The sequence below is a fragment of the Suricata suricatta genome, chromosome 14 (assembly GCF_006229205.1).
Source record: "Suricata suricatta isolate VVHF042 chromosome 14, meerkat_22Aug2017_6uvM2_HiC, whole genome shotgun sequence".
Taxonomy (NCBI): Eukaryota; Metazoa; Chordata; class Mammalia; order Carnivora; family Herpestidae; genus Suricata; species Suricata suricatta.
In genome coordinates this window covers 32,156,541-32,168,141 of record NC_043713.1, presented here as the reverse complement: position 1 = coordinate 32,168,141, position 11,601 = coordinate 32,156,541, and the positions used below count along the sequence as shown (strand labels likewise).

Here is an 11,601-nt window from a genome sequence, read left to right as displayed (position 1 = left end):
TTTTAAATACATGTACAAAGGCACTTGGGTGTGGAATCACCAAAATTGCATAATTCATAATCTGAGCTCATATGTCTATCTATATTTTGTTCTTACCAGAACAGTAGGCCCTACACAAAACTAATTATTTGCATTTCACTTTTTTTTTCAGGAAACTAGCTTTTTTATTACAAGGGCCTTATGGTGGGGTAACAATGCTTGCTGAGACCCATATGGAAATTTTCACTTCTTTGGTGCAATAATGCCTTCCCCGTGGACCTTCAGCTGCAGATTTGTCTGCTTCGCTTGAAAAATTGAATCTCCTCTTTGTTCCTCTTCTTCACCTGTTTCCTTTCATTCTCCTGCTTCTCAGTGGCCTCATACTTGGCCTTCTGCTCCTTGCTTGCCTCTCCAAACTTCTCTTTTCCGTTTCTATTTCTGCACCTTTCCTCTCCATGTCTGACCTCCTCTGTTGAGCCTGCAACTCCTTCCTCATGCCAAACACCGCACTGCTCTTGTACAAGGTCTTGGTCATGCAGATGTCATCCTGGACTCACAGCAAAAGCAGTCCCCTCTGTGCACAGTTGACTGTGACCTCCTGGATCAGCTCGTCAAAACCCTGCGAGTGGAGCTCCTGCACACGAGGCAGATGCCTGTCTCCCTAGCCCGCTGCTGCTGCTTCAGGTCTGGCTGCTCTTGAGGTTCACCACATCCATCCTGGTGCTGCAGGTGCTGGACACTTGCTGGATACATAGCTGTGTGTCTTCCACCCACTCCCTTGGAGGCAGGACAGCATTCAAGATTCCTTCTGCCTGCTTTGTAGGATCTGGGACACAGGAAGCTTGGCCTTTGTTGGCGGTTAGATCGCACCTGGGGGTCTAGGCTGCTGGGGGACTGACTTTCAGTGGCTGTGCTCTGGGGCTCCTTTTCTCTGTGTTCTGGCTCCTCAACACCCAGAGTCATATACTTGAGCAGAGAGTTCGCAGGGGGTGGGTCACAGGTGACACATCTCACTTTTTGATATTCATGTGTTCTACCAATACTCTATCTTCAGCTAAACTAAGAAATAATCGAAAGGGAAAGAATCGTGGGTTGCCTTATCTTTTCCTTTCCTTCTAAGGCGTATTTTCAGTGTAAGTGGTTAGCTAACACACAGGGAAGTAACTTGAATAAGAAAGGATATAATAGAGATCCTGGAATGTTCATGATTCTTAGGTTCCAATTTTCTTCATTCCTCACTCAAAGCAAGTTCTGGTTCAAATGGAAAGTATTATCTCTTGGGGAAAGTGTGGCCTTACTTAGCCATGGATATAACACATTTACCTTGTATTTGTGAGTCTTAATGAACTCAAATTCATTTTAGGTCCATCAGACCTGGATGAAGGTCCTGGTAACTTGTAAATTATAAATGCAAATGGCTGGCAAGTAATGTTGATAATAATGCATATTTCAAACTATCTACTCTGCTCACATGCATGCCCTATTGCCCCACTGAACTTCACTTATAAAATACAAGCTCAAAGATAAAATTATTAAGAATTCAAGATGGCAACAGGAGCATTAAACCAAAGACTAAGCCCCTTTAAGACAGAGCTCTGTGCAACTACACAGGCCCAAGCCTATGAAGTTGGCCTTAATAATAATACTAATAAAATGTCTAACATTTATTGTATGGGGCTATGTGATAAAGCATCCTATATATGTTATATCTTTAATTTTTATAAAAACTCTATTTGATGTATGAGGAAATTAAGATTTTGATATATTAAACAATGAGCTTTTAGGTTCTTTATATTCAAAGTATGGCTCTCTGGACCATCATCAACTGAAGTTTGTTGGGAATGCAAAATCCTGGGTCCTATCACAGACCTACTGAAGCAGAATCTGCACTTTCAAGAGCATCTCTGGTGATGAGTGTACACATTAAAGTTTGACAAGCACTATCTGAGTCACTCTGATAACAAACAGAAGGGGCCACAATACACATCAAATCCTATCTGGCTTCAAACCTTAAATATGAAACCAATACCCTACTGTCTTATATAATCCAAATTTCTGATGGTGAGCCCCAGTCATGTGCATTAAAAGACAAATCTAAATTCCAAGTGGACTGCGATCTGCACCATTGGCAATAACCACTGGCCTGGAAACTTCTACCATGCCTTCCAGTTTTATAAACTATGGTAACTTTATAAATCATATTCTTATAAAACACTAACACAATGTTGAGGAATACAGAGAAAGGGATATATTTCTGAGGTTAATGTAAAAGGCTCCAAGAGAAGATAAGTTTTGAGCTGGGTTATTTAGCTTGGACAAGAGAAGTTGGGAATGATTCTTGCAAAAGACCTTTGCAAAATGTGCAGTGCTATGTTCAATGAGCATTGATCAATTAATTTCCTAACTGCATAGAGCTCTGTAGACCTCCAGAGGGACAGACATACCTCTTCTCCCCAAATAAAATCAACCCATATGTAGGGAGAGGAATTTTGCTAAGGGAAGTTAATTTACCTCAATTCAATTATATGTTATGCAAATAGATATTGGGTTGCATATATATTAAATGCAGAGCACTGTGTTTAGTGCCATAGAGAATAATAGAGATGCAAGACACAGAACCATCATCAGCGAGCCTCTGCTCTGGCAGACATTTAGTTATTCAACAAATACTCTATAATGCATAAGAGCTTTAGTGATATTAACTCATTTAATCCTCATAATATTCTTACAAAGAATGTGCTCTTTTCACTGTCTACATCTTGTAAATAAGGAAACTAAGGCACAAAGAGGTCAAGTACTTGACCCAAATTCACACCCTGGTGGGGAGTGGATTTGAATTCCATCCACCTGTTTCCAGAATCAATCTTAAAATGTTTGTAACTGATTAATTGCTATTCTAAGCTGCCTCTAAGCCATATTCACAAGTTATGTTATTATGAAACAAAATAACTCTACAAGAGCAGGGTAGGGTCGGGGGAAGGACAGGTTTGATACAAAATTTTAACTAGATTGACTGAAAATCTGTGATGACAAAAACTGAGATATAAAGGACTAAGAGGGAACATGTTTGTTTTTTAAGCAGGTATAAAAGCATGTAATTTCTCTTGAAATGAAATAATATAAACTGTGAAGATGACCTTATTTCCTGTTTTGTGTGTGTGTGTATGTGTGTAACATCTGTGTTTTTATAGTTGTTCAATCTAGATACATAGATTACAAATACACAATTGTAAATCAAAACAAAGAGTACATTTTATTATCAGAACCCCAGGCACTGGGCATGTGACTCTGACTTCTTGAGCTGATCTTCAAGGAAGGATCTGGATATGGTAAAGTAGCTGTTAATAATGTGACTTGCGTCACCCTAAACGTACATGTAAACCTCATCCTTCCTGCAAAAGAGCAAAATACAGACTAAGTGGATAGTGGAATAAAGTATTCAGAGACACCATTTTGTTTTAGTTTGTCTTTCAGGTAAGTAGAAGGGCCCTTGACTACCATCTGTTGTGAGTTGAATACTGTACCAGAAAATTCACGTCAGCCTGAAACCACCAAATATGACCTTATTTGGAAATAGGCTTTTTGCAGATGTAATTAGTTAAAACAACGTCATACTGGATTAAAGTGGGTCCTAAATACAATAAGATTAGTGTTCTTACTAATGTGACAAACATGCATAGAGGAAACAGCATGTTCTAATGTATGCTAACGCAACACTTGTGCAACACGGCAAAAACACACATAGAGAAAACATCGGGTGAAGACATGGGCAGAGATTGCAGTGATCCATCTATAAACCAAAGAATGCTGAGGATTGTCAGAAACCCCAAGAAAGAAGGAGGCAGGCATGGTAAAGATTTACATCTCATCTCCCAAGAAGAAACAAGCCATGCTGACACGTTGATTTCAAATGTCTAGCCTCCAGAAATGTGAGGGAATCCATTCCTCTTGTTTTAATTCAGCCGTCTAGTTTGTGGTGTTTGGTTACAACAATCCTAAGAAATTAAGAGAGTATCTCTTAGTTGGTTACTATTGAACATTGATGATATTGCTGAACTTAGTTTGCCTGTAGTCCAAGGAAGGTATATTTCATGAAGCCAGTGGTTTATTTTATACTACTCAGTCTATTTCATATGGAAAAATGTGAGGCGCCTAGGTGTCTCAGTCAGCTAAGCATCCAACTTTGGCTCAGGTCATGATCTCACAGTTTGTGGGTTTGAGCCCTGCTTCAGGCACTGTGCTGACAGCTCAGAGCCTAAAGCAGCTTCTGATTCTGTGTCTCCTCTCTCTTCCCCTCCCCCACTCACTCTCTGTCTCTCAAAATAAAATAAAAACATTTAAAAATTTACAATTATTTCATATGGAAAAATGTATTGTGCTTAGTTATAGTTAAAAAGACAAGTAAACAAAACAAAACAAGATTCTAAATGATGGGCTGATATGTTAATTGAACTATGGAGCCCAGCATTAAGAAAATATTTATGAGAAAATCAAAATGATTCCACTAGAACCATGACCTATTTTATAAAAATGATATGTAAGGGTATCATTTAGTTGCATGAGTGGGTGAATTACAGAGGATTTTATAAAATGCCCGTTAGAAAGTTAGATCATACATAAAATCTGAAAATGTTTGTAACTGTATCTAGTTTATCATTGTTATTGTCTCTTTTCCTATACTAGTAAGCACAGAATTCTCAAAAGGTAAAGTACCTGCATGCTGGTTTCAGGAAGAGTAGGACAAGGGGGCAGGAGGATGGCAGGCAGCTAGAGCGGTTGTCTACCCCTGAGTTACTTAAGAAAGAGCACAAAAGGTATGTGCATGTTTGCAATAACCAAGATGGGACAGAGATAAAATCTCGGGCTGGTGGCACAGAAGGAAAGCGTGTGTGTGTGTGTGTGTGTGTGTGTGTGTGTGTGTGTGTGAGAGAGAGAGAGAGAGAGGGAGAGGGAGAGAGAGCACAACACAAGCAAAGGACTCAAATTCTTGAGATTAAATTCCATTGGGATTCTCTCATGTCCAGGTCACCAGATGGCATGTTGTTTGCCTAGGAGGAACTAATTTTTCTATCTACTTTGTCATCATCTTCTGTGCCCTCCTCACTTTCTTTCCCATTCAAAAATAATTCTTTTTCTAATTCACGTTTCTAACTCTGTCTTTTTAAAAAAATATATTTATATATTTTTGAGAGAGAAAGGTAGACTGCAAGTGGGATAGGGGCAGTGAGAGAGGGAGACACAGAATGTGAAGCATTCTCCAGGCTCTGAGCTGTCAGTACAGAGTCCAACACAGGGCTCAAACCCACGAACTATGAGATCATGACCTGAGCCAAAGTTGCAGGCTCAACCAACTGAGGCACACTGGTGCCTCCATGTCTAGCTCTGTGTTAACTCCTAGTAAGTTCATAAGTCTTATCTTTGGCAAAACAGTAAAATAAAAGAAAACAGAGTTTCCAGAACTGAGACTAAGATGATTGCTGAATTTTGAAGGAAAGATATGGACTTTATTTATTTCTCTTCAAAGAGTTCACCTTCATGTACTATGTGGGGTGTGTGTGTGTTTGTGTGTGTGTGTGTGTGTGTGTGTGTGTGTGTGTGTATGTGTATGTGTAGAGGCAGAGAAATATGGAGAAAATGAGAGAGGGAGAGAGAGAGGGAAAGAGAGTGAAAGGAGAGAATCCAGGAGCTGAGAAAGTTGGATTCAAATGTACAGAACAAGCCATATATATTCAAAGCCATATTGCAGACTTAAACAGGCCAGGAATCACCATCTACTGGATATCTTTGCAAACCCCTTCATAAAATTTCTCTCCTTTAAACTAATCTGTTTTATCTTCTTATTCTTATGAGGAAAGAAAATAAAACTCAATCATCTAGTATTTTTTTTGGCAAAAATAATTGTAAATGAATTTTAAAAAATCGAACTTTCTAGGACAATCATGAAACCCCACCACACAATAGAAAATCTGCCTGTGAAAAACGTTCTTCTCTCCTCTCATTACACAAAGTTCTGCAGTCAGTTTTCCAGCTGTAATTCTCTCCGACACTGGGGATATTAAGAGTTTGAAGAAAATGCTAGAGTAGATTATAAATAATAGTGTGAGACACAGCGAATTATATTTTCTAATAATTGGCATTACATCATTGGACCAAGGGGGGTGGAGAATGAAAACAAAGAGAATGTGAATGTAGAGAATCTGGAATTTCACATCACTTCTTAGTCGTGAGATTGAGTGCAAAGAAATAGAGAGTAGAGGCAGGGACAAGGAGATAGAAGGAAAAGACAGAAAGAGAGAGAAAGGAAAGGAATGAGGTAAAGAGAAAGAAAATAGAGGAAGGAAAGGAAGAAGGAAGAGAAGAAGGAAAAAAATAAACCAATTCTCATTTGTGGGTTGGTCCAGATACCACGTCAAGCATCTGAATAAAATGGACTAAAGGACAGAGCAATGCAGCTGGACCTATAGAGATAAGGGTGTGTCTGTCACTCAGGGAAGTAATTCCAGTTTCCATGGAGTGAGTAATTGCAAATATTACTTCTCCTTGAAAATAAAAGCAAATCATATGTGCTTATTGCATATTCACTGTCTTTATATCTTCCTACTTTATATAAAATTATGCTAATGCAAATTCATAAGTATCAGTACCGTAAAGATTGAGAGACAACTAGGTTCTGTCCTTAATTAGCCTGTTACACTGTTGACCAAACTTATCTGAAGCAGCTTTTCCTCCCTGCCTACTTCACTTGATTTGGATTATCTAACAAGATATTACATGAGAAAGCATTTTTTTTTAATGTAAAACATGATTCCCCTTGGGATTTCAACACATCTTGAGAGATAGCTGTTTGGGAGGATATTCCTCTTTTAACAAAAGAGAAAAGGCATTACTTTTTTATGGAGGCATTGTGAAGTGAAGTGTTAAAGCAGGAACATAAAAAATTTAAGGCCTGAAAACACACTACAAAGGAGAAAAAGGGTGTTTTTGTGAGCCGACGTTGAGAATTATTTATCTAGATTGTTTGTCTACATAGTCAAACCTGACCAAACAAGGACTTTGCTTACTTCAGTTTACCTTGATGCTACCAGAAGCTGAAATGCACACTAAACAGGGACAGACCTCTAATCATATAGATTTGTCCAATTGGGATAAATATTTACTCCAATTGACTCCTAAGGTTAAAGGGAAAAGGAAGAGAAGACACAAAGGATAGAATAGGAGTCAAGAAAGAAAGAATGAAGGAGAAAAATGAACTCCAGATAATAAGGTAAAGGAGGGGAGGGAACAAGAAAAATGAGAGGCCAACAGAGAGAAGGAAGATGAGGATAGGCCAGAAAAAGAACCAAGGAAAAGGACGGAGAAAAAAGTGAGAGATTGATTTAGCAAGTCTATGTAAACATGTTCTCAGAATAGTTAAGTATCAAACTTGACTTATCTGCAAATTTGCCTCTAGCAGAGACTACTATTCACTGTGAGATCCCTCTTAAATTTTCTAATAGTCCATAATATCATTGAAAAGTCATTATAAGTCCTTAGCCTGAAGGAACACAGGTATAAATAGAGATCCATCTCTGTACTTTGTTGAAATTGTTTATAGTCACAGCTGTGTATAACTCGAAAGGACTATGAGTTACAGTAATATTGAATGCTTATTCCAGCCTGAATTCCAACCTGATCCTTTGTTCTGGTTTCTTCTATTTCTGGACCAACAGACATATGGCTATTCAAATGGCAGATTTCCTAACATACATAAGGAGTCAACTGTTATAAATAATTAAGAATTCAGTTCAGAAACACAGTCTCACATTTATGAATTGTATTGGATTTTCTCTACTCTCCTCAATTCCCTTCTTCATTTGCAAACATACATATACAAATACCTATTTTTTATCTCTTTAATCCAAAGACGAACTAACAAAAAATAATGAAATGTCCTATTGGAGACCTCAACAGAGTCAAAGTTATATGAGCAGCACAGGAAGACTGCACCCAACAAGGATGCTCAAGCCTGACATTCTAACTGACTGAATGTGTTGTTTAAAGGACAGTTTGGCACTCACCCTCCACCCCTGCCTTTTCATGCTGACAGAACTCTAATTTCATTTAGATATCAAGTGACCATAAACTTTAGGGGCTCTGGGTCTGTACTCAGCCCCAGGAATGAATCTTGTATGGTGGTAATCCTGACCCATGAGATGCAAGGGGAAACATGCCATGGGCTTCTATGAGATTTTTAAGTGAGAGATTCAGAAAGGGTTATGTTTTTTCCTAATCTTCTAGTCTTTGCGTGGAGTTGTCAAAGGCTATGATTTCTGGAGCTGTAGTAGCCATTTTGTAACCAGGAGGGCAAGCCTGAGGATAAAAGCTGACATCCCGAAAATGGAAGAGACAATTTATAACCTTGGTTATTAGCTCTGGAACTTCCAACTTCCACGTTTCCAGAATTTTAGGCATGTAAAATAATAAAATACCTTTATCTTTCCATTTTAATCCTAGTTATGTTTCTGTTATTGCATTTAAAATACAAGCTGGTCTACAGCCATACCACCCTGAACAAGCCCAATCTTGTCTAAAATACAAATTGATACAAACAGCTTTCATAGAATTTAACACACACACACACACCCCTACACGTGCAATTTTAATTGATGTGTAAATAAACTTAATATAAGGAAACATGGAGTCAAAGGCAGAATGAAGATGGGATATTCTTGAACAGATGTATTGATGGAAAAGATAAAGAAGGATGGGCAAGAATTAAATATTTGATTGAGTGAGATATTCCAGAAAATTGGTGAGGATGAGATTAAGTGAGATGAAAGGAAGTGGCATTAAAGAAGAGGTGAGCTATTTTGTCTTCTGAAACTGAAAGGGAGCAGGTAAGAATTGATACTGAGATGTATTCACAATTGTGGAGGGAGGAAGTTGATAGGTTTTATCAATAATCATTTGCATTTTCTTATTAGTGTATAAAGGTTTGGATGACAGGGTTTGAGGTCAGGTTTGGTGGTTAGTATACCTACCAGGCTGTGGACTCTTCAGGATTGCTGAGAGAAATGAGAGAAGCTGATGAGAAGGACTGGTAAGGAAGAGCCAAAGTTCCAGTTAGAGAACATTGTTTGTTGGTGGCCCTCAAGGTTACAGGAATGGTATTTCTCAAAGACCATTCCATGGTTTGAGCAGAGGGATTGAGAAGGTGAACTCTGATTGCTTCAGTTTGGAGGATTTCCTGGGAATACTTGCTAAAAATTTATGAGTAGAACTTGTTGGCTTAAGTACTGGGTGTTTTGTTTTGTTTTGTTTTGTTTTACCCAGGAAGGAAAGTGCACTCACCCATCAAGGATTTTCAGTCCAACTTGTTTAAGACTTACAGGTCTTGAGCTAAAGATTGATAAGCCTGGAAGAGACCTTTATTAGTCACCAAGTTCATTTCTGTGTTTACAAAAAACAGTAAGAACTCTCCCATGGATAAACTTTGCACTTTTTTCTCTAAATGAAACACTTTCATATTGCCAAATTAACAATATTTTAAGTAAAGATAATATGAAAAATGCTGTTATCCAAAGCAAATGAACGTCAAGCTACTTTGAATAAAGAAGAAGGCAGAGGCCATGTATCCCACCTGATTACCAGTTATATTTCTTTTTCTTACCTCTGTATTAGCCCCCAGGCATCTCCTTTGAACCCGAGTGCTCCTATGAACATATTTTAACTAAAACTAAAGAATAAACGTAAATTGATTTGCTTGGTCTTAAATTGGTGATATGAGATCTTTTTATTTTATTTTATTTTTTTAAGTTTATGTATTTTTTTTGAGAGAGAGAGAGGCAGGTGTTGGCGCAGAGACAGAGAGCGGGACAGAGGATCTGAAGCAGGCTCTGTGCTATCGGCAGACAGCCCAATGAGGAGCTCAAAGTCACAAACCATGAGATCATGACTTAAGCTAAAGTTGGACACTTAACTGACTGAGCTACCCATGCACCTCTGAGATCTTTTTTCAACAAGATTAGCCATATAAATAGGATAGCTGACTGCTTACCCATTATAAATCAGGAACTTCCATACACTCCACGTGCTACTGCATCATCTAACATCATTTCTCACCTAGGAATGGCAGATACGAAAGGTAGCCACTATTCACCCTCTATACTGACCTTGAATTATGACTTTTCATTTATCCTCATTCTTTAATGGAAAAATCTCCTTTAAAAACTAGTAAAAGTGGGTATCTTACTAAATATTTCAAGTGTAAATACGGTGGAATTTAGACTTTCCACACACAAAACTTATCAGAATGGAGGGATCTTCTATTAAGAGTGATCTGTATTTTGTCAACATAGATTTTTCAGATATTAGGTCAATTTAAAAAATTCTGAGGTTTACATTGGATCTACTTTATCTGCAACAACCAGCTTCATTGCTAGCTGAGAGCAAGATAGATACCAGGAGATGAAGATACCATGTAGGTATGCCCTAGTTTAAATATTCTGATGGTTAGTGTCAGACTGTGTGTTCTAGGTTGAGGCTGGAAAACATGATCACAAAATTAATGAGTATATTATAGATCTGAAGATCTAGAGGAGAGGACAAGATGGAAAATGTGGGAATTTAACCTTTCCCCATAAAACCACCACAAAAACCTTCTGTACTTTCTAATGCCTCTCAGGCTCTCCTGTACAAACTGCTGACTTACACACCTACCTATCCATTCACATAACTCAAAGCCACTTTGGGTCACTACTCCATGTTTTTTTCATTATCTGTGACTATTATTCACTATAGTTTATCTCCATTTCTTTGTCTTTTGCTAAAACTCTCTTTTTCAAGGTTCAAGAATTAGGCAAAAGCAGAGCTGTCATTTGATATGCTCAAATGTGTTCAGCAAATGTGCTCTAATCACTTCTGTTAATGCTAAGTATTCTGTGGAATGAGAGCACTCACTCCCAAAGAGACACACAACATTTTCTGGAAGTTCTATTGCTATCATTTAACACACCATGCAACCAGGCTTCCACAAATCCTTTCTAACTTTACTGGAACCTTTGAAAGCTGACTCAATCTATGTTTCAGTTTCAAATCTCAACATTATCCAAACTGACATGAATACAAATCATCAACCAGCATCATCCTGCCTTTACCTCCTCAAACTCCTCAGGAATTTCACCTGAACTCCATGTAAATTTGCCACATCTATGTGTACCCAGAGTATTTTTCCCAACCTGGAATATTACAAATTAGAAAATAAGATACCAATGACCCCTTCTCTGACCCAGTCTTCAGAGAAGGCCTGTAATTCTGAGACTGCTTATTGAAAGGTCTAAAGAAGAAGAGAAGAGACTCCTGTCTGAGGTCCTCTAATAAGAGTAAATATCACATACTGGCATTTTTTCCCTGAGGAAAGGGCATCTCTGGTAAATTCTGCCAATCATCTCCTGATAAGGAAAGTAGTAATAACTTGCATTAAAAATAGATGGTTAACTTGGAGAAGTGTCTGTTCATGTCTTCTGCCCATTTCTTCACTGGGTTATTTGTTTTGTGGGTGAGAAGTTTGATGAGTTCCTTGTATATTTTAGATACTAGCCCTTTATCTGATATGTCATTTGCACCTATCTTTTCCCATTCTGT

General features: G+C 38.1%; 1 pseudogene; it reads right to left on the bottom strand.

The window, feature by feature from the left end:
- Positions 1-222: 222 nt before the first annotated feature.
- The window catches only part of LOC115277399, a 130,685-nt pseudogene continuing 119,306 nt past the window's right edge, over positions 223-11,601 (bottom strand).